We start from the raw sequence: 23,097 nt of genomic DNA, 5'->3' as shown, positions 1-23,097 counted from the left end.
AGAAATGCGATGGTGATTGCATTTGAACAAATTAGGTGTCTTTTTTTAAAGGAATAAAAAAAAATCAAATTTTGTAGGTAATATTTAACTTCCGAAATTATTATTTCCCCGGCAAAAGAAAAACGAAAAAACATTTAAGAAATTAATTACAAAATAAAAATTAGACCGGTAAAAAGTAGTTCTCAAAACATATATAGCAATAAAATTATTTTCAAAAATGAAAACCACAAGAGTCCAATTTATTGAACAGGCTTTCTCCATTCATTTTGTTTTAAAATGCTCTTTTTTTTACCGTACTTCATTTATATTACAATAAAAAATTAAACAAAAAAAAGAGTACATTTTCTTTTAAAAAAAAATCTCAACCTGTCAATAGGTTAAAAGTTATTATTTTTTTAAAAAAAAAATAGAGAAGAAATGAAGCATGGCTGGCTCTATAGCGTGTGGCGATATTATATATTTGGTGAGGTTTTCTATTATTTAGGTCATGTTGGTGAAGGGTATTTTTGGAAGTGTTGGGATAAAAATAGGTAGAATTAAACTAAATATATTTAGTGACTAATTTTAGTTAAGTACTCATTAAAATTATTCCCAATTTGTAAGACAATCGTGTAACCAATTTTTTTTATATTTTTCTAATAGCATATGTGTTAGAGATAAAATATAAATAATCTTAATATTCAAATAATACTGGAATATAAAAAATCAAGAATGAAAAATTAAATTCATAAAAAAAATTCAAAATTAAGGGTAAAATTGAACTAATTTTATTAATTTAGGAAATAATTAATAATATATAAAAGTTTGGAGAAGCAAATTTATATTAAGAGAACTAATTAGGGTAAAAGACCCTAAAGTTGAGGCCCCGCGACCAAGAAGGGGCTAATGAAAAGTTGAGGCCTCGCACCCTTGGAATTGGAGCTAGAGACTTGTGGGAGGCCAAGAAAAATGGAGAGAAAAAAAAAAGAATTTTAGGGAAGTGTGGGCGTGAGAGATTGAAGTTTTATGTTTTTGTTTATGGTAAAAGTTTTTTTTTATATACATATATATTTTATTGGATTGCCATATTTTCAACTATTTTTTTTGGGGTCAACTTACTATATTTAGTAGCAAAAGTGAAATGCACATAAACATAAGAATTAACTTAATTTTTACCATATCTTTGTAATTGTCTCAAAATTTGTGACTAAAAACACATCAATATACAGATCTTGTTATTAAAAAATCAGTGTCCAAAAGCATTAATTAGTTTAAAATATATTATGGTTGGGTACCAATTTCAATTTGCTAATACATTTATTAAATTTTAGGAACAAATTGTATTTGATTATTTTTTTTGTAAGTTTTTTTTAACATATTTCTTGATGGTGTAAGTCTTAACTAGCTAGGTCTATTTGTTCCAATTTGTCAAAAACACATAGAATATTCCTACAAATAAGCCATGAATATTTAGTCACATTTAAGTGTATGGCTATATATATTGAATTATTATTAAAATTTTATGAGCCACAACTTATGACTAAATGCTATTTTTTAGTCACAAAATTTATTTAATTGTGATTAAAAGTTGTCTTTAGTCACAAAAAACTTATCTTCTACCTAAACTCTTATATTTTTCTATCAGGCCATCAATATATAAATTTTATTTTTGAAATTAAATTTATATTTCTCAAAATAAAAATAATTACTTATGAAATATTAATTATGTGATTATAATATAGGTAATGAATTTTTAATTAATAGTTTTGGTACGTAAGTTAATTTAAAATTTCAATATTTAACATTTTCATGCATCTTTAAAAAAAAAATTCAACACCATAATGCTCATTTATTCTTGCACAAGTGATTTATGAGAAAGAGAAAAAAATAACATAAAATTTCTATTTTTTAATAAATATATCTATATAAAATAATTTAAATAGTATTTTTAAATAAATTATAAATCAATTAATTTTAGATGCTAAAAATGTAAATCAGGAACTTAATCATAAAAAAATAAAAGATAATTAGTACGAAAGTCAAAGATAATTAAGTATTACATTGTCATTGAAGAGGCTTTGCTTAGATGTTATCATGATGCCAATTTCTTCACTAACAGTACATGCCCTTGTACCCATGGAATTACTTATAAATTCCTTCAGTTTAGGACAACTCCGTATTTTCAGTTCAGACAACAATGGACATTGAATGCAATCTCCTTCATAAAACTTTATGATGTTTGGAAGATATTCAAGCTGAAGAGATTCTAGTTTTTCAAATATTATTGCTTTGCTTCCACCACCACCTAATTCCTCATCAATGACTATTACCTCTTCTATGTTCTCACATCTAGATACATCTAATATCTCGAGTTGTACAAAACTTCGAGCCATGAAAGATGATAAGATATACTTGACATTGTTACAATGTAAAACAGTCAACTCCTTTAAATTGGGAAATGCAATCTGAAAATAAAACAAATAGAATTACACAAATGCATTACTACTCACTTCACTTTAAGAATAATTAGTACGAAAGTCAAAGACAATTAAGTATTACCTTGTCATTGACTTTGTTTAGATGCTGCCACCATGCCCATTTCTTCACTAACAGTACATGCCCTTGTACTCATGTTATTACTTATAAATTCCTTTAGTATAGGACAATAATATATGTCCAGTTTAGACAACAATGGACATTCAATGCCTTCTCCTTCACAAAACTTTATAATGTTTGGAAGATTCCTAAGGTTAAGAGATTTTAGTTTTTCAAATATTATTGCTTTGCTTCCATTATCACCTGATTCATCATCACTGACTATTACCTCTTCTATGATCTCACAAAATAATACCTCTAATGTCTTGAGTTGTACAAGACTTCGAGCCATGGCAGATGATAAGAGATACTTGATATTATTACAATTCCAAACAGTCAACTCTTTTAAGTTGGGAAATGCAATCTGAAAATAAAACAAATAGAATTACACACATGCATTACTACTCACTTCACTTTCATTAAGAATAATGGGACTATAAGAAACATAATTACATTACAAAAAAAAAAACAATTCCTATATTGACTCCTTGGAGACTCAATTAACGTTAAAGTGTCATCAATTAGTTTTCATTTTTTTATATGATGCTTCAAGAAATTATTCATATATGCATTTAACATGCCATATATAACTACTTTAATTTATTACATGTTTTCAATCAATTTTACTAAGTCACATTTTGTAGTAAAAATTAAATTGAATACTCATTTTTATAACAATACTAGTAGTGAAGTCATGCAAGGCATGGACCTGGCACTATAATAAAAAATATACCTTAAATAATATAATTTTTAAAAAATTACATTACAAAATTACATGTGAAATTAAAAATTATTTTTGAAGTTAAAAAATTGTATATGCAAGGTATAAATTTGTATAAAAAAAATCAAATCACATTTTATTTGTATAAAAATATATAACTAGTAGTCAATCCTCCAAGCTATCTATATAAATTTGTAATTAAAACAAAATTATATTCTTAAATATTCAAAAAACTAACCAATTTTAAATGAAATCAAAATTTTAAAGTAAGTGAAATATATTATTGTTTTATTGATAATTTAAATACAATATTATTGCTTTATTATGTCATTTTATTATAAATATTATATAAATTTAATATTTTATATGATACTATAAGTGTGTAATTTATTTCTCATCATCTGTCTCTATATGCAACCCAATAAACATTTTAGAGACTACATTATTAAGTTAGCGTTACTAAGAACAATAAAACTTTAGTGTAATACATTTACAAGCTGAATATATCATAGTATCAAATTAAACACATTATGAGTAAAAATAATACTTCTCTACCAAAAATTCATCACTACCTCAGATATCACCATATACATTTACTTACATCCTGATTTATAGTAAGAAGAAATTATAAACAAGTAAAATAAATATAATGAGGTAAAATTTTCAATAAAATTGGTGAATTTAAAACCTAAATATAATATTATTATGGTAAGTAAAATTAAAATATAATAAAATTATGATCATTTAAAGCTTTTCAATTACTTTAATAATTTCTAAATATTATGTTAACAAATAAGACTCATGATCAATTATTATACATCTCCGTGACAACAAATTATATATGATAACATTGGTTGTGCCTATTTCGGTTGATTTGAGAATATTGTATTTTACTATTTTCATCACATGCCTACTGAATAATGTATCTTGAATTACTATTTTTACATTTTTATTCTTCTCAATAAATATATATAATTTATGAGTATTTGGTATAGTAAAATAAAATAAAATATATTGCAGTATATATGCCCTCTCTTTTTATTATTTTTATTCACTAAAAAAATTATTAATTGAATTTCATAATGCATAATTATAATGCAATTAAAAAAATCATTATAATATTGCACAATCTGAAGATTGGACTCCATTATTGAGGTTGACCAAATGCAATTGGAGAGAACATAGTGACTGTGTGAGAGAGAGAGACCTTGAGAGAAAGAGAGAGAGAGAGGAGAGATGGGGTTTTCAATTATTGCGACAACTGACAGTCTGAGTCACATTTAAGTGTATCACTATAAATAATAAATTATGATTAAAATTTTATGAGCGTGATTAAATTTATCACAAAATAATTTATTTTGTACTTAAACTATTATATTTTTCTATCAAGTCAACAATATATAAATTTTATTTTTGGGATTAAATTTATATTTCTCAAAATAAAAATAAATACTTATGAAATATTAATTATGTGATTATAATATAGGTAATAAATTTTTAATTAATAGTTTTGGTACGTTTGTTAATTTAAAATTTCAATATTTAACATTTTCTTGCATCTTTAAAAATAAATTTCAGCACCATAATGCTCATTTATTCTTGCACAAGTGATTTATGAGAAAGAGAAATAAATAACATAAAATTTCTATTTTTTAATAAATATATCTATATAAAATAATTTAAATAGTATTTTTAAATAAATTATAAATTAATTAATTTTAGATGCTAAAATTGTAAATTAGGAACTTAATCATAAAAAAATAAAAGATAATTAGTACGAAAGTCAAAGACAATTAAGTATTACCTTGTCATTGAAGAGACTTTGTTTAGATGCTGCCACTATGCCCATTTCTTCACTAACAGTACATGCTCTTGTACCCATGGAATTACTTATAAATTCTTTCAGTTTATGGCATTCTCGTATCTCCAGTTTAGACAACAATGGACATTCAATGCCATCTCCTTCACAAAACTTTATGATGTTTGGAAGACATTCAAGCTGAAGAGATTCTAGTTTTTCAAATATTATTGCTTTGCTTCCACCACCACCTGATTCCTCATTACTGTATATTACCTCTTCTATGTTCTCACATCTCTTTACGCTTAATTTCTTGAGTTGTACAAGACTTCGAGCCATGACAGATGATAAGAGATACTTGATATTGTTACAATTCCAAACAGTCAACTCCTTTAAGTTGGGAAATGCAATCTGAAAATAAAACAAATAGAATTACACACATGCATTACTACTCACTTCACTTTAAGAATAATGGGACTATAAGAAACATAATTACATTACTAAAAAAAAACAATTCCTATATTAATTCTATGGAGACTCAATTAACATTCAAGTGTCATCAATTAGTTTTTATGTTTTTACATGATGCTTCAAGAAATTATTCATATATACATTTAACATGCCATATATAATTAGTTTAATTTATTACACGTTTTCAATCATTTTTACTTGGTCAAATTTTGTAGTAAAAATTAAATTGAGTACCCATTCTTATTTAGCATGTTTAATTTTTACCCAATTTTTAAAATCTTTTCATTTATACCCAAAATTTTAAACTATCTCCCCATAATACCCTTTTTCATTTATTTGATATATTATTTCCTATATGATCATAGAGACAAAAGAATCTTTCCTAAAGTACTAATCCATAATATAGGACAGTAGTAGTATTATTTTCTATAATTCTATATATAGAACTACACATTTTTTTAAATTATAAATTATATTTTAGGTTTCTTTTAATAATTATGTGGTGTTTATAAAAATAGATTTTATTATTCTTAACATATTCAATAAAGCTGGGATGAGGTGCGACCAAGAGACTTCCACACAAGTTCTTGGTTAGTTTTAATAGCTGAGATCTATGACTGCACCAAAATCAGCTACATAGCTAATATAAAATTGATATTTTCAACTTATTTAATAAATGTAACGAAATTGTCCAAGATTATAAGACAACATTATTAATTAGTTGTACTCATTTAGTTTAACTAAATGTATAATATATCAAAACGCATGAAAATTATTAATTATGCAAACATGGCATTTTCTTATATGTAATAAAATTAGAGATTGATCAACTTAAACTTAATTTATCCCTAATATTGACATTGACAATGTATGCATTTTCTTACTTAGAATTTGTCCAAATTCTTAGTAATAATATAAATATTTAAATATAGGAAAATCTACAGTGAAACTTCATAAGTAGATATATTTGTAACTAACACATACACTTTATTAGCCAATATTATTTTTAATTTAACAAACATTTTAAAAATCTAAATGATTTAAATAAGTAAATAAAGTGAAAAATAATATTGATAATAAATTATTTGAAATTTAATTTAAAGCTATCATAATTTGAAAGAAAAAAATAGAAATTCGTTAACTATGATAATTAAAAATTCACTTAAGAAACTTAAATTTTATAGTTAAAATAAAACAAAACTAATTAAGTTAAAAGTCCAAAAAATGTTGATTCATCACATTTTATTTTTTCAAACTATAATTTTAATTTTTAATGTCATCAAGCCGAATGTCATTTTGATTTTTTTAGATTTCACATAATTTTTGTATATATTATAAACTGCCTTTGAGGTTTTTTTTTTAATGATTATGTGAAGTCTTTAAAATAGATTGGATGATTTTGAAATATATAATAAACTCAATATTATTAATCCTTGGTTTGTTTTAATGGCAAAGATCTATGACCGTACCATAATATATGTTACTCAGTTAATTTTTTTACGTATTTACATATAAGAAAAAAAATTAATTAGGGAGTTTCACCTCAAATTTTCTTATGTATAAAAAAAAGTATGAAAAAACTTATAAATACAAAATAACCTAAAATAGAAATAGTTGAAATGAATCCACATGCAACAATCAATCAATCAAATATAACACCTACCTTAAAAATATCATAATTGAAAAGAAAGGAAAATCTAAACTACAAAATATGAACTTAATAAATAGTGGTGTCATTTTATCCAAGTAATTTTTTGTTATATATATATAACAAAATGATTGGCACACTTCTAAATTGCACCTAAAAGTTACACAGGATGCAATTAAAAATATGGTGTGGACCCACTTAAAAATATATATGGTTGAGATTAATTACACAGCGTAGCGTGTAATTTTGATGTGCAATATGAGAGTATGTATAGCATTGCTCATAAGGAATTTCAAAAAAAACTTTATTTCATGTGTTTATAAAAAAAGTGATACTTAAATTAGATATTTATTGTACGTTAAATTAATTAAAGAGTTACCTTTTCATTGAAGAAAGGTTCTGCTGGTATAAGCTGGTTCACTTCCTTGCGACAGTCTTTTATTATTAACTTTGATAGCAGTGGAAATTCCATACAAGAATCTGTAGTACAAAATCTTTGGAGGGCTGAAAGCTCATCAAGCTCAATAGATTCTAATTTAGGGAATAATATCCTTTCCAACCGAGATTCTTCTTCTCCAAATTTCTTTGTAGTCACACATATGTCTTCCATTGCCTTACAATTACCCACTATTAAGCTTTTCAGGTTTACAAAACATTGAGCAAGAGTAAAAGAGAACATATATTTTAAATTATGGCAGCTTTCAACTTCTAAACTTGTTAAGTTTTGCATGTAAGAATTTGATAGAAGTTGTTCTGCCCATAACTTTTCTATATTCAGTTCCTCCAAACTTAATATCTTCAAGTTAGCAAATGAAACCTGCAAGTACCAATATATGTAATAATTTAATTTAATTAATATATAATACTTGGAAAAAATAGCTGAAGGAAAATTGATTAATTATTAAAAATGTGTATGCATGAAACTTAAAATTGATATTTTAAATCTATTTTCATTTGGAATATGTTTTTATTTTTAAACACCTGGTGCATGCTTATAAAAGGAAAGAGTTAGAATATATAATATATGAATTAGAGACTCATCAATCCAAACTTTATACGTGGAATATTGACACTAAAGTTGTATGAAAAAGATAATTACGTAGATTCACATAAATTAATAACACATATCAACAAAATAAAAGAAGAGATACAAACATAAAATAGCTTATTTTAGCTATACAGTCATAAAAAATTCAGAAATAATAGAGGTACCACTTGATAACTACATATTTTTTTAAATTATAAATCATATTTTAGGCCTCTTTTAATGATTATGTGGTGTTTTTAAAAATAGATTTTATTATTCTTAACATATTCAATAAATGTAACAAAATTAGCTACATAGCTAATATAAAATTGATATTTTCAACTTATTTAATAAATGTAACGAAATTGTCCAAGATTATAAGACAACATTATTAATTAGTTGTACTCATTTAGTTTAACTAAATGTATAATATATCAAAACGCATGAAAATTATTAATTATGCAAACATGGCATTTTCTTATATGTAATAAAATTAGAGATTGATCAACTTAAACTTAATGCATTTTCTTACTTAGAATTTGTCCAAATTCTTAGTAATAATATAAATATTTAAATATAGGAAAATCTACGGTGAAACTTCATAACGGAAATGCTACCACATATACTTTATTAGCCAATATTATTTTTAATTTATCAAACATTTTAAAAATCTAAATGATTTAAATAAGTAAATAAAGTAAAAAATAATATTAATAATAAATTATATGAAATTTAATTTAATACTATCATAATTTGAAAGAAAAAAAATAGAAATTTGTAAACTATGATAATTAAAAATTCACTTAAGAAACTTAAATTTTATAGTTAAAATAAAACAAAACTAATTAAGTTAAAAGTAAGTTGATTCATCACATTTTATTTTTTCAAACTATAATTTCAATTTTTAATGTCATCAAGCCGAATGTCATTTTAATTTTTTTTAGATTTCACATAATTTTTGTATATATTATAAACTGCCTTTGAGGTATTTTTTTTAATGATTATGTGAAGTCTTTAAAATAGATTTGATGATTTCGAAATATATAATAAACTCAATATGATTTGGGATAAGGTGTTACCATGTATCTTCCACACTAATCCTTAGTTTGTTTTAATGGCAAAGATCTATGACCGCACCATAATATATGTTACTCAAGTTAAATTTTTTACGTATTTACATATAAGAAAAAAAATTAATTAGGGAGTTTCACCTCAAATTTTCTTATGTATAAAAAAAAGTATGAAAATACTTATAATTACAAAATAACCTAAAATAGAAATAGTTGAAATGAATTCACATGCAACAATCAATCAATCAAATATAACACCTACCTTAAAAATGTCATAATTGAAAAGAATGGAAAATCTAAACTACAAAATATGAACCTATTAAATAGTAGTGTGATTTTATCCAAGTAATTTTTTTTATATATATATATATATAATGAATGAGAAATGATTGGCACACTTTTAAATTGCACACAAAAGTTACACAGATGCAATTTAAAATATGGTGTGGACCCACTTAAAAATATGTATGGTTGAGATTAATTACATAGCGTAGCGTGTAATTTTGATGTGCAATATGAGAGTATGTATAGTATTGCTCATAAGGAATTTCAAAAAAACTTTATTTCATGTGTTTATAAAAAAAGTGATACTTAAATTAGACATTTATTGTACGTTAAATTAATTAAAGAGTTACATTTTCATTGAAGAAAGGTTCTGCTGGTACAAGCTGGTTCATTTCCTTGTGACAGTCTCTTATTATTAACTTTGATAGCAGTGGAAATTCCATACAAGAATCTGTAGTACAAAATCTTTGGAGGGCTGAAAGCTGATAAAGCTCAATAGATTCTAATTTAGGGAACAAAATCCTTTCCAACTGAGATTCTTCTTCTCCAAATTTCTTTGTAGTCACATATATGTCTTCCATTGCCTTACAATTACCCACTTTTAAGCTTCTTAGGTTTACAAAACATTGAGCAAGAGTAAAAGAGAACATATACTTTAAATTATGGCAGCTTTCAACTTTTAAAATCTCCAAGTTAGCAAATGAAACCTACAAGTACCAGTATATGTAATAATTTAATTTAATTAATATATAATACTTAAAAAAAAAACTGAAAGAAAATTGATTAATTATTAAAAATGTGTATGCACGAAACTTAAAATTGATATTTTAAATCTATTTTCATTTGGAATATGTTTTTATTTTTAAACACCTAGTGCCATGCTTATAAAAGGAAAGAGTAAGAATATATAATATATGAATTTGAGACTCATCAATCCAAACTTTATACGTGGAATATTGACACTAAAGTTGTATGAAAAAGATAATTACGTAGATTCACGTAAATTAATAACACATGTCAACAAAATAAAAGAAGATATACAAATATAAAATAGCTTATTTTAGCTATACAGTAATAAAAAATTCAGAAATACAAGAGGTACCACTTGATAACTACACATTTTTTTAAATTATAAATCATATTTTAGGCTTCTTTTAATGATTATGTGGTGTTTTTAAAAATAGATTTTATTATTCTTAACATATTCAATAAATTCAATATGATTTGGTTAGTTTTAATAGCTGAGACCTATGACTGCACCAAAATTAGCTACATAGCTAATATAAAATTGATATTTTCAACTTATTTAATAAATGTAACGAAATTGTCCAAGATTATAAGACAACATTATTAAAAAAAACAATTCCTATATTGATTCCCTGGAGACTCAATTAAAGTTTTAGTTTTCATTTTTTTACATGTTGCTTCAAGAAATTTGTAATATCCAAATAGCTCGGTTAATTAATTGTTTGTTATTTAGTTATGACATGTTCTTAACATATATAATATAAAATTGATATTTTCAACTTATTTAATAAATGTAACGAAATTGTCCAAGATTATAAGACAACATTATTAATTAGTTGTACTCATTTAGTTTAACTAAATGTATAATATATCAAAACGCATGAAAATTATTAATTATGCAAACATGGCATTTTCTTATATGTAATAAAATTAGAGATTGTCAACTTAAACTTAATTTATCCCTAATATTGACACTAACAATGTATGCATTTTCTTACTTAGAATTTGTCCAAATTCTTAGTGATAATATAAATATTTAAATATATTATTGTTACATTTCCAAACAGTCAACTCCTTTAAGTTGGAAAATGTAATCTGAAAATAAAATAAATAAAATTACACACATGCATTACTACTCACTTCACTTTAAGAATAATGGGACTATAAGAAACATAATATCATTACTAAAAAAAACTATTCCAATATTAACTCCCTGGAGATTCAATTAACATTCAAGTGTCATCAATTAATTTTTATTTTTTTATATGATGCTTCAAGAAATTATTCATATATGCATTTTAATATGCCATATATAATTACTTTAATTTATTACATGTTTTCAATCAATTTTACTAAGTCACATTTTGTAGTAAAAATTAAATTGAATACTCATTTTTATAACAATACTAGTAGTGAAGTCATGCAAGGCATGGGCCTGCCACTATAATAAAAAATATACCTTAAATAATATAATTTAAATAAAATTACATTACAAAATTACATGTGAAATTAAAAATTATTTTTGAAGTTAAAAAATTTTATATGCAAGGTATAAATTTGTATAAAAAAATTAAAATAACATTTTATTTGTATAAAAATATATAACTACTAGTCAATCCTCCAAACTATCTATATAAATTTGTAATTAAAACAAAATTATATTCTTAAATATTCAAAAAAACTAACCAATTTTAAATGAAATCAAAATTTTAAAGTAAGTGAAATATATTATTGTTTTATTGATAATTTAATAAATACAATATTATTGCTTTATTATGTCATTTTATTATAAATATTATATAAATTTGATATTTTATATGATACTATACGTGTGTAATTTATTTCTCATCATCTGTCTCTATGTGCAACCCAATAAACATTCTAGAGACTACATTATTAAGTTAGCATTACTAAGAGTTGATCAATTTTTTTAGAATTTCTTTTTGACGTAGTTTATGTTTGTGTGCATATAACATAGTAAGAACAATAAAACTTTACTGTAATACTGAATATATCATTATATCAAATTAAACACATTATGAGTAAAAAAAATACTTCTCTACCAAAAATTCATCACTACCTCAGATATCACCATATACATTTACTTACATTCTGATTTATAGTAAGAAGAAATTATAAACAAGTAAAATAAATATAATGAGGTAAAATTTTCAATAAAATTGGTGAATTTGAAACCTAAATATAATATTATTATGGTAAGTAAAATTAAAATACAATAAAATTATGATCATTTAAAGCTTTTCAATTACTTTAATAATTTCTTAATATTATGTTAACAAATAAGACTCATCATCAATTATTATACATCTCCATGACTAGCACCGTTAAAAAGTCCATTGAAAAGCTGACAACAAAAAATCTAAATACAATTTAGGCCCAAAATTTTACATGATTATGTTGAACATATTTTATATTTAATTTTAATTTTATTATTAACGACAAAAGTTTAAAATATATTAAAAGTAGTATGTTTTGGGCATCAATTTCAATTTGCTAATACATGCATTAATATTTAGGGACCAAATTGTATTTAATTATTTTTGTTGTAAGTTTTATTTTTAACATATTTCTTGATGGTATAAGTCTTAGCTAGCTAGGGTCTATTTGATCCAATTTGTCAAAAACGCATATAGAATATTGTATTCCTACAAATAAGCCATGAATATTTAGTCACATTTAAGTGTATCGCTATATATAATAAATTATGATTAAAATTTTTTGAGCGACAACTTATGACTAAATGCTATTTTTTAGTCACAAAAATTATTTAATTGTGATTAAAAGTTATCTTTAGTCACAAAAAAACTTATCTTGTACCTAAACTATTATGGTTTTTTTCACGTCATCAATATATAAATTATATTTTTAGAATTAAACTTACATTTCTCAAAATAAAAATAATTACTTATGAAATATTAATTATGTGATTATAATATAGGTAATAAATTTTTAATTAATAGTTTTTGCACACTAGTTAATTTAAAAAAATTTAGTCACAAAAATTATTTAATTGTGATTAAAAGTTATCTTTAGTCACAAAAAAAAACGTATCTTGTACCTAAACTATTATATTTTTTTTATCACGTCATCAATATATAACTTATATTTTTAGAATTAAAATTACATTTCTCAAAATAAAAATAATTACTTATGAAATATTAATTATGTGATTATAATATAGGTAATAAATTTTTAATTAATAGTTTTTGCACGCTAGTTAATTTAAAATTTCCATATTTAACATTTTCTTACTTTTTTAAAAATAAATTTCAACACCATAATGCTCATTTATTCTTGCACAAGCAATTTATGAGAAAGACAAATAAATAACATAAAATTTATATTTTTTAATAAATATATCTATATAAAATAATTTAAATAGTATTTTTAAATAAATAATAAATCAATTAATTTTAGATGCTAAAATTGTAAATTAGGAACTTAATCATAAAAAAATAAAAGATAATTAGTACGAAAGTCACAGACAAATTAGACAATTAAGTATTACCTTGTCATTGAACAGACTTTGTTTAGATGCTACCATGATGCCCATTTCTTCACTAGCAGTACATGTCCTTGTACCCATGGAATTACTTATGAATTCCTTCATTTTAGGACAATTCCATATCTCCAGTTTAGACAACAATAGACATTCAATGCCATCTCCTCCACAAAACTTTATGATGTTTGGAAGATACTTAAGTTCAAGAGATTCTAGTTTTTCAAATATTATTGATTTGCTTCCACCACCACCTGATTCCTCATCACTCACTATTACCTCTTCTATGTTCCCACATTCCTCTACTCTTAATGTCTTGAGTTGTACAAGACTTCGAGCCATAACAGATGATAAGAGATACTTGATATTGTTACAATGTGAAACAGTCAACTCCTTTAAGTTGGGAAATGCAATCTGAAAATAAAGCAAATAGAATTACACACATGCATTACCACTCACTTCACTTTAAAAATAATGTAAGAAACATAATTACATTACTAAAAAAAAACAATTCCTATATTGACTCCCTAGAAACTCAATTAACGTTCAAGTGTCTTCAATTAGTTTTAATTTTTTACATGATGCTTCAAAAAAATATTCATATATACATTTAGCATGCCATATATAATTAGTTTAATTTATTACACGTTTTCAATCATTTTTACTAAGTCAAATTTTGTAGTAAAAATTAAATTGAGTACCCATTTTTATTTAGCATGTTTAATTTTTACCCAATTTTTAAAATCTTTTCATTTATACCCAAAATTTTAAACTATCTCCCCATAATACCCTTTTTCATTTATTTGATATATTATTTCCTATATGATCATAGAGACAAAAAAATCTTTCCTAAAGTACTAATCCATAATATAGGACAGTAGTAGTATTATTTTCTATAATTCTATATATAGAACTACACATTTTTTTAAATTATAAATTATATTTTAGGTTTCTTTTAATAATTATGTGGTGTTTTTAAAAATAGATTTTATTATTCTTAACATATTCAATAAAACTGGGATGAGGTGCGACCAAGAGACCTATGACTGCACCAAAATTAGCTACATAGCTAATATAAAATTGATATTTTCAACTTATTTAATAAATGTAACAAAATTGTCCAAGATTATAAGACAACATTATTAATTAGTTGTACTAATATATAATATATCAAAACGCATGCAAATTATTAATTATGCAAACATGGAATTTTCTTATATGTAATAAAATTAGAGATTGATCAACTTAAACTTAATTTATCCCTAATATTGACACTAACAATGTATGCGTTTTCTTACTTAGAATTTGTCCAAATTCTTAGTAATAATATAAATATTTAAATATAGGAAAATTTATGGTGAAACTTCATAAGTAGATATATTTGTAACTTAAATAACAATGTAAATTTTTTCAACGGAAATGCTACCACATATACTTTATTAGCCAATATTATTTTTAATTTTAATTTTGATGTGCAATATGAGAGTTTATATGGCATTGCTCACAAGGAATTTCAGAAAAAATTTATTTCATGTGTTTATAAAAAAAAGTGATACTTAAATTAGACATTTATTGTACGTTAAATTAATTGAAAGAGTTACCTTTTCATTGAAGAAAGGTTCTGCTGGTACAAGCTGGTTCACTTCCGTGTAACAGTCTTTTATTATTAACTTTGATAGCAGTGGAAATTCCATACAAGAATTTGTAGCACAAAATCTTTGGAGAGCTGAAAGTTTATCAAGCTCAATAGATTCTAATTTAGGGAACAAAATCCTTTCCATATGAGATTCTTCTTCTCCAAATTTCTTTGTAGTCACACATATGTCTTCCATTGCCTTACAATTACCCACTTTTAAGCTTCTTAGGTTTACAAAACATTGAGCAAAAGTAAAAGAGAACATACACTTTAAATTATCGCAGCTTCCAACTTCTAAAATCTCCAAGTTAGCAAAGGAAACCTGCAAGTACCAGTATATGTAATAATTTAATTTAATTAATATATAATACTTGAAAAAAATAGCTAAAGGAAAATTGATTAATTATTAAAAATGTGTATGCACGAAACTTAAAATTGATATTTTAAATCTATTTTCATTTGGAATATGTTTTTATTTTTAAACACCTGGTGCCATGCTGATAAAAGGAAAGAGTAAGAATATATAATATATGAATTAGAGACTCATCAATCCAAACTTTATACGTGGAATATTGACACTAAAGTTGTATGAAAAAGATAATTACGTAGATTCACATAAATTAATAACACATATCAACAAAATAAAAGAAGAGATACAAACATAAAATAGCTCATTTTAGCTAGTATTATATAATGACAAGAAAGATTTGTACCGTATCATTGAATAAAGATTTTGAATAATCTACCAGTGAGGACTCGCCAGTTGTCTTCAGCTTGGAGAAGTAAAAGTGGACAAACTTTGGTAGAGAATGTAGAAACAATGAGCGTAATTGAAAAGACTCATCAATGTTATGGGAAGCTTCATCATCGCCTTCATTTTCTCTCCCATGGCTGACTATCTCTTCCATCATCACGCATTTTTCTACTCTAATCTCATGAAGTAGTTTGGTGACGGACAAAGGGAACAAATTCTTTAATCTACCACAATTCCACACTTCCACCTTTCTCAATTCATTGAAGGAGCCTGTTGGGAGTTTACCATGACATATCCTTTCCAAGCTTGTTAACTGTATAAGCCTCATATGCTTTAATCTAGGAAAACCATCTTTATCAAGATCATGAACAACATTGGTGACATCCACTAATGTCTCTAGTGATAAATATTCAGACCTTTTAATCAATGATTTAAGTCCAGATGCATTTATTTCGTTCATATTTGAGAGTTTTAGCTGCAACCACCTTGAAAATTCATTATACCTACTGTACTCACCACCTCCAATAGACACTTGGTATCTCTCCAACTTTTCACTAAACAACTTCTCTGGCAAAATATTTTCACTTGCTACGGACAAATATAAAACTGTCAGTAGTTGCAAACTCTTTATCTCAATAAGACTGGCATTTCTTCTTTCTTTCATACTGCCCTCTTCAATCTCCCATCCCTTAAACTTGTTTGGCAGATATAGCTCTTCCATTTGTGTCAAATTTGAAATGACATTTGGCTCAATGACGCTTAAACCTTCGCATCCTTGTAGATCTAGCAGTTGCAGACGCCGCAATTCTCCTATTTCCTTTGGCAACTACTGAATGGAAGAAGACCAAGAGAGATCAAGAACTTTTAAATTCTTTAATTCCCCAATCACAGCTATGTCTTCTAGAGAAGTATTATGAAGGCATAATGTTTGGAGATTTTGAAGGAACTGAAAGGATGGCGGTAATGATTTTAGAAATGCATAACTCATACCCAAAGCTTCAAGTTTTCTGGTTTCCTCAAAAAAGTCATATGGAATTGATTCCAAAGACCAACTAGATATCAGAAGTAACTTTAAACAAGGACATTCCAATTTTCTAGGGAGATTTTCAAAAACATCATAGTTAAGAAAAGAAATTACTTTAGATGCTTTGTTTGTTTCATCTTTAACAAATTCCTCATACATAGTAGCATTGGTAATGTTATTCATCCTATGCTCATCTTCTTTTGCAATTAATATGCAAACATCGCGAATAACATCATGCATCTTCACATGACTTTTACTTTTACCATCCAACAACAAACAATGAGATTTCAGTTTATCAACCAATGAATTCACCCTGTTTCTTGCTTCATTCACTGTATAGATGCCTTGAAGCAAGCGACAACCCACACTGTATCTCATCAGGTCTTCCACTCCTATTTCTGCATCTTCTTCATGTAAAGCACAAAGCAATAATAATGATTTGGCCTCGTTCTCATGAGTTCCAAGAAAATCGTAACTCAACCTAATACTCAAGTAGACTTTCTCATCCATTCCCTCGATCGCTATGAAGCCCGAACTCCGTAGTCGATGCAATGCATCCTGCCATGTGGAAATCACCATATTGTATTTCAAAGCATGTGCCACTGTGGCAATGGAAACTGGTAGGCCCGCACATTCCGCAACAATTTGGCATGCCAAAGGATTGTAATCTGCATTTTCAACTATTTCTCCAATGATTTTCTTAAACAAACTTGTAGCTTCCAGTGGGTCTAAAGGTTGAAGAAAGAACACATTACTCTCAGCAACACCCATTGAGTTGCGTAAAACATGTCGAGTTCTAGAGGTTAGTAGCATCTGGCACTCGTCGTGGATTCCAATTTCTTTTAGATTGAGTTCCTTCCAAATGTCGTCAAGAATTAACAGAATCTTATTTTCTGGCTTCAATCGTTGCTTAAGAAGTGTTGCTCGCTTGCCCTTAGTGTTATCTGTTTTGCCAAACTCTAGCTCAAGCATATCAGCAATATGTTGTTGAATCGCTTCTTCATTAGGTGTTTGGGAAATAGTTATGATAACCACCTTACTAAATAACTTATCTTTCACAACTTGTCTAGCAATTTCATTGGCAAGCATAGTTTTGCCAATTCCAGCCATTCCATGCAAGCCTATCCTGCTTCTGTTAGCATCCCCTACAGCTGTCATTATGCTCGCTAGAATTCCCTTCCTTGAATCAAAAGTCTTGTAGCCTTTGGTTATTGCAGAGTAACTTTCTTGCCGATGAAGACGATAAGAAATTTGTATCCCGTCAAATTTCTTTTTGTCCACTGCGCATACTTCGGTTGACATCTTCTTTGCTTTCCTACTGAATTGATGTCGCATCACCAAATGCAAAACGGATCCACAAGAAGAACATTCAGCCTTTGCATGGTCTCCATGGCTAAGAAACGTTTCAGCCTCCAAGGATATTTCATCAACGTTGTTCAGCCAGTTTTGAACATCAGCTTCAATTTCTTCACAATTATTTCTAGCTTCGTCGACACGATGTTGCAGTCTTTCTCTGGTATCCTTCAAATCTTGCATTCGAATTTTGAGGTTATATACATTGGCTGAGTAGCGAAACAGATAACCCAACTGTCGACCCACTGGTGCCACTGTATACTCTGCTATTTTGGCGGCAACTGAAATAACAATTTCCATGCTAGCAATTGGCTTGTACTACTACTTTGTTACTGAATTAAGTTGAATAACAACAACAACAAATTAATACAATAATATGATATATATATTAAGAAATTGGAAAAATAGAGCAAAACCAGTTCTTTCAACAGGAAGGCACGCACCTGATCAGTAGCTTGGACAATTAACACCAACCTTTCTTTTTCTTTTGTCTTTTCACAATAAGAGAAATTTAGTAGCAAAGTAGGAATGTGTTTTTAGCAGCAGAGCACAGCGCAGGGGAATACAAAAGCCAGAAGAAAAGTCGTGATGCTTCTTCGTCTTCTTTCAATAAAAAAAGTTCAGAATTTAATTGAGTGCCCAAATTTGGTTTGATGAGTTTGATCTGCAAAAGGTAACAATAAGAGTAAACGGTAAAAGTATTTTATTTAACAAATGATAAGGAAATGAGCATAGGGAACAATGAAGAGAATAACAGCTTCACTAAAGACTAGTGTTTTTTGTAATACAATGAAGAGAACGAAAAAACGATTGGGATTAAAATGACTACTGAAAACTGAAACCCAGGAGGTGAAAATGGTAGCCATATTGAAAGAGAAAGAAGAAGATGAGACTTAGAATGTTTTGTTTTTACATGTAAAAAAAGGAGCAAGTGAAGTGACAAGAAAAAAGGAAAACTATTAATTAGAATATATATTGTTTTTAATATTAAACATAAAAAAATTAAAGAAAATAAAACAATGTTACATAAATATATTAAATAAAATACATATGGAACACATATTTTTCTTCTCTGTTAGCAGTATAGGTGGGTGCTTTTACTATACTATTCAACGTTATTTGATATAACTGTTCTGTAATCAAACCAAGGTAGGAATGTTTTTTACCAAAGCCAGAAGAAAAGTCCTGATGCTTCTTCTTCCTCTTTTAATCGGAAAAGTTGAGAATTTAATTGAGTTTGAGTTTGATCTGCAAAAAGTAACCATAAGACTAAACATAAATTATTTTATTTAACAAATGAGAAGCAAATAAGGAAACGAGCATAATAAGAAATAATGCACCTGAAAACTCATATGCAAGAGGTTAAAATGAGAGAGAGATTAGATTTTTTTTCTTACCAAAGAAAAGTCTTGATGCTTTGAGTTTGAGTTTGATCTGCAAAAAGTAAGAATAAATGAGGAGCAGATAAGTAGGGAATATTGTACCTCACTAGAAGTAGGAAGAAGAAGATGAACTCTCAAAATCTCAGAAAATTCAGAAAATAAAAAAGTAAAAGATGTAAGCAAACTAAAGCCAGAAGAAAAGTCTTGTTTTTTTTTTTCTTTCTTTCTTTTGAATCAATAAAATAAATAAATAAATTATATGCCATCAATATTTAATATATATTATATTATTACAGTCCAATAATTGCATTTTATTGGTCACCTCGTCACTTCACATCCTGTTTTTTTTATGAACCACACGAGGGCTCTTATCTTAACTTTTTTTTTCCCTTTCCTTTTGAAATAACTTAAAAATATAAATATATATTAAATGAATTTGAATAAAATAAAATTACAAAAATTAATTAATATTTTTTAATTGTCAAGTGTCATATTATTATGTCTCGCTCAAATAGTTGTATTTTTGTTTTACTTGAAACACTTTAACTCCATTTTGTACTTTTTTGGGTATGGAATACAGCTGTTAACTCTTCATCATCATATATATATATATATATACTAGTTAATAGGGGGCACGTACCCGGTAATTTAAAAAAAAAATATTTTTTTGTTAATTATTATTTTTTTAACATTTTTGTAAAAAAAAATTGTCTTTTTCTTTGTTTTGATTATATTAATTTAATTTTAATTCAATTTTTAAAAATGAGAAATTATAACAAATAAAATGAATAATTATCTAAATAAATAATTATCAATTCAATTATTACAATTTTTTTCATGTTATTATTGATTTTATTTATTTATCTATCTCTTATTATTAGTGTATTACTTATACTAATTACAGAATATACTCAAAATATATATACCTCACTTTATAATAAATTAGTAATTTATTTTATTAGATTATTTGTAATTTAATATTCATATTATATAAAAAATTATAATAAACAAAGTCGAACCTAAAAATTACTGCATAATAAATGTAAAGTTTGTTTAATAATATATATCATTAATAACTGAGATTGTAGATTAAAAATTTTGAGAATGAAACATAAAAGTAATATCTAATCTCAAATTATAATTTTCTTCTAATTTATTAAGAAAATAACAATCATGCCTTTATATATAGTAAATTAATAGATAAAAACAAATGAAAAAAAAGATAAAATAGAAAGAGCATATTTAAAAAAAGTACATTCAATTAGAAAACAAAATACATCACAAGTCAGTGAGATATATCATCATAAGAAAAAAAATTGTCAGAACTAAAATGATGAAACAAAATTAAATATTTTTTAAGAAAGTTATCTCTTTAATTGCCTACACAGTCTTAAGAAGTATAATGAATTGTGCACATTTTTCATATAATAATATTTAAAAAAAATCATATAATAATATTTATATAAAAGTTTTATTTTTTATATAATGGAAAGACTTAATGAAAATTGAATTAATTAGTGATCTATAGTTTTGATCTCTTTTTGCTCTGCTAGGGCTTGCCATGGCGGGGAGACCAAGACTGAGGAAGGCGGCAAAGAAAACACCAAATGCGAAGAAGCATGCGAAGGTTCAGAAACGAGGGCCGAGCTCGTCGGACCCTGTCACGAAGATGAAACGAATGGATCAGGTTCTTGGAATAACGGAGATGCAAGTTACTGACTCTGAATCAGAGGAAGGGGAGAATGGTCCGATTGAGAACTTGCCTGAGATTTCAACCTCTCCTATTATAGGCGATGATGGAGTTGGAATCATCCTCTCGCCGAAGTCATCGGAGCGCCAATTGCTACGATCGGGCATTCGAGCGATGTTTGCGGAGGTAATGGGGAAGATTAGTGCTGCTAAGGAAAAGGTAATTCCCTCCCCTGCCTCTCAATATCCTGTGCTTCATTTTGAGAAACAAACAATGGGGGAAATTGGAGGTTGTGCTAAAATTCTAGAAGAGGACATTGTTGATGAGATTCATTATTGGGAATCTGCTATAATCTGCTATGTATTGGGAGCAAACCCTCCTTTACAGGTTATGGAAGGATTCTTTAGAAGGATTTGGGGTAAACAGGGGCTGGATAAAATTAGTTTGATGACTCATGGAGTGTTCTTGGTCAGGTTTCACTCTATAGCTGATAAGGATTTGGTGTTGAAAGGGGGGTACCTGTTTTTCGATAGGAAACCTCTTAATATGACAGCTTGGGATCCAGACAAAAGCTTCACTAGAGAGGAGGTCTGGAAGGTGCCGGTTTGGGTTAAGCTGAGACAATTAGATCTCAAGTATTGGGGTGAACATGCAATGGCCAAGATTGTTAGTTCTATTGGAAGAATGATAAAGCAAGATCAGGCGACTATGAATCGCGACAAGCTTCAATTTGCTAGAGTTCTGGTGGAGATGGATGTGACCCATGGTTTTCTGAATCATATTCAATTTGAGGATGAGAAGGGTGATCGGGTTTTCATTGAAGTTTCGTATGAATGGAAGCCGGACAAATGTGAAATTTGTAATGGCATAGGTCACCTCAGTAATGTGTGTAAAAAAGCTAAAAAAGTGGAGCAATATAAGCAAGCTTGGCAGCCTAAAAAGACTACTGTCAATGAAGTCAAAGAAGGGGCAGCAATGAATAAATTAGATGAGGAAGGATTTAAAGAAGTTAAGGGGAAAAAAGTGGTAATTCCGACTGAAACTCAGACACAGATCCGTAACTCTTTTGGCATTTTTGAGGAGGTTACAGTCAATGAGGTTCAAGTGGGTCAAGTGCTTTGCGAAATGAATGCCATTATTGATGGAGGGGGAGATCATCCACTAATAAATGGATAAGATGTTGTTTTGGAATGTTAGGGGTCTCAACAAGACCTCAAAGCAAATTGAGGTTATGAAAATGATCTCAAATAATAAGATTGGTCTTGTTGGGCTCCTAGAAACAAGGGTTAAGGCCAAGAACTTGGGTGCCTTATACCTTAAGATGTTTCAAGGTTGGTGCATCACTTCTAATTTGTATCATCATCGGAATGGTAGGATTGTGTTAGCTTGGAAGCCGA

The 23,097-nt window shown here is 26.9% G+C and overlaps 1 pseudogene; it reads right to left on the bottom strand.

Annotated features, from left to right (window-relative positions):
* Window positions 1-2,542: 2,542 nt before the first annotated feature.
* On the bottom strand, window positions 2,543-20,484 carry LOC133783598 (disease resistance protein At4g27190-like; annotated as a pseudogene).
* Between the last annotated feature and the right edge of the window lie 2,613 nt (window positions 20,485-23,097).

This window comes from Humulus lupulus, chromosome 6 (genome assembly GCF_963169125.1).
Source record: "Humulus lupulus chromosome 6, drHumLupu1.1, whole genome shotgun sequence".
NCBI lineage: Eukaryota > Viridiplantae > Streptophyta > Magnoliopsida > Rosales > Cannabaceae > Humulus > Humulus lupulus.
This window is presented reverse-complemented; position numbering and strand designations above follow the sequence as displayed.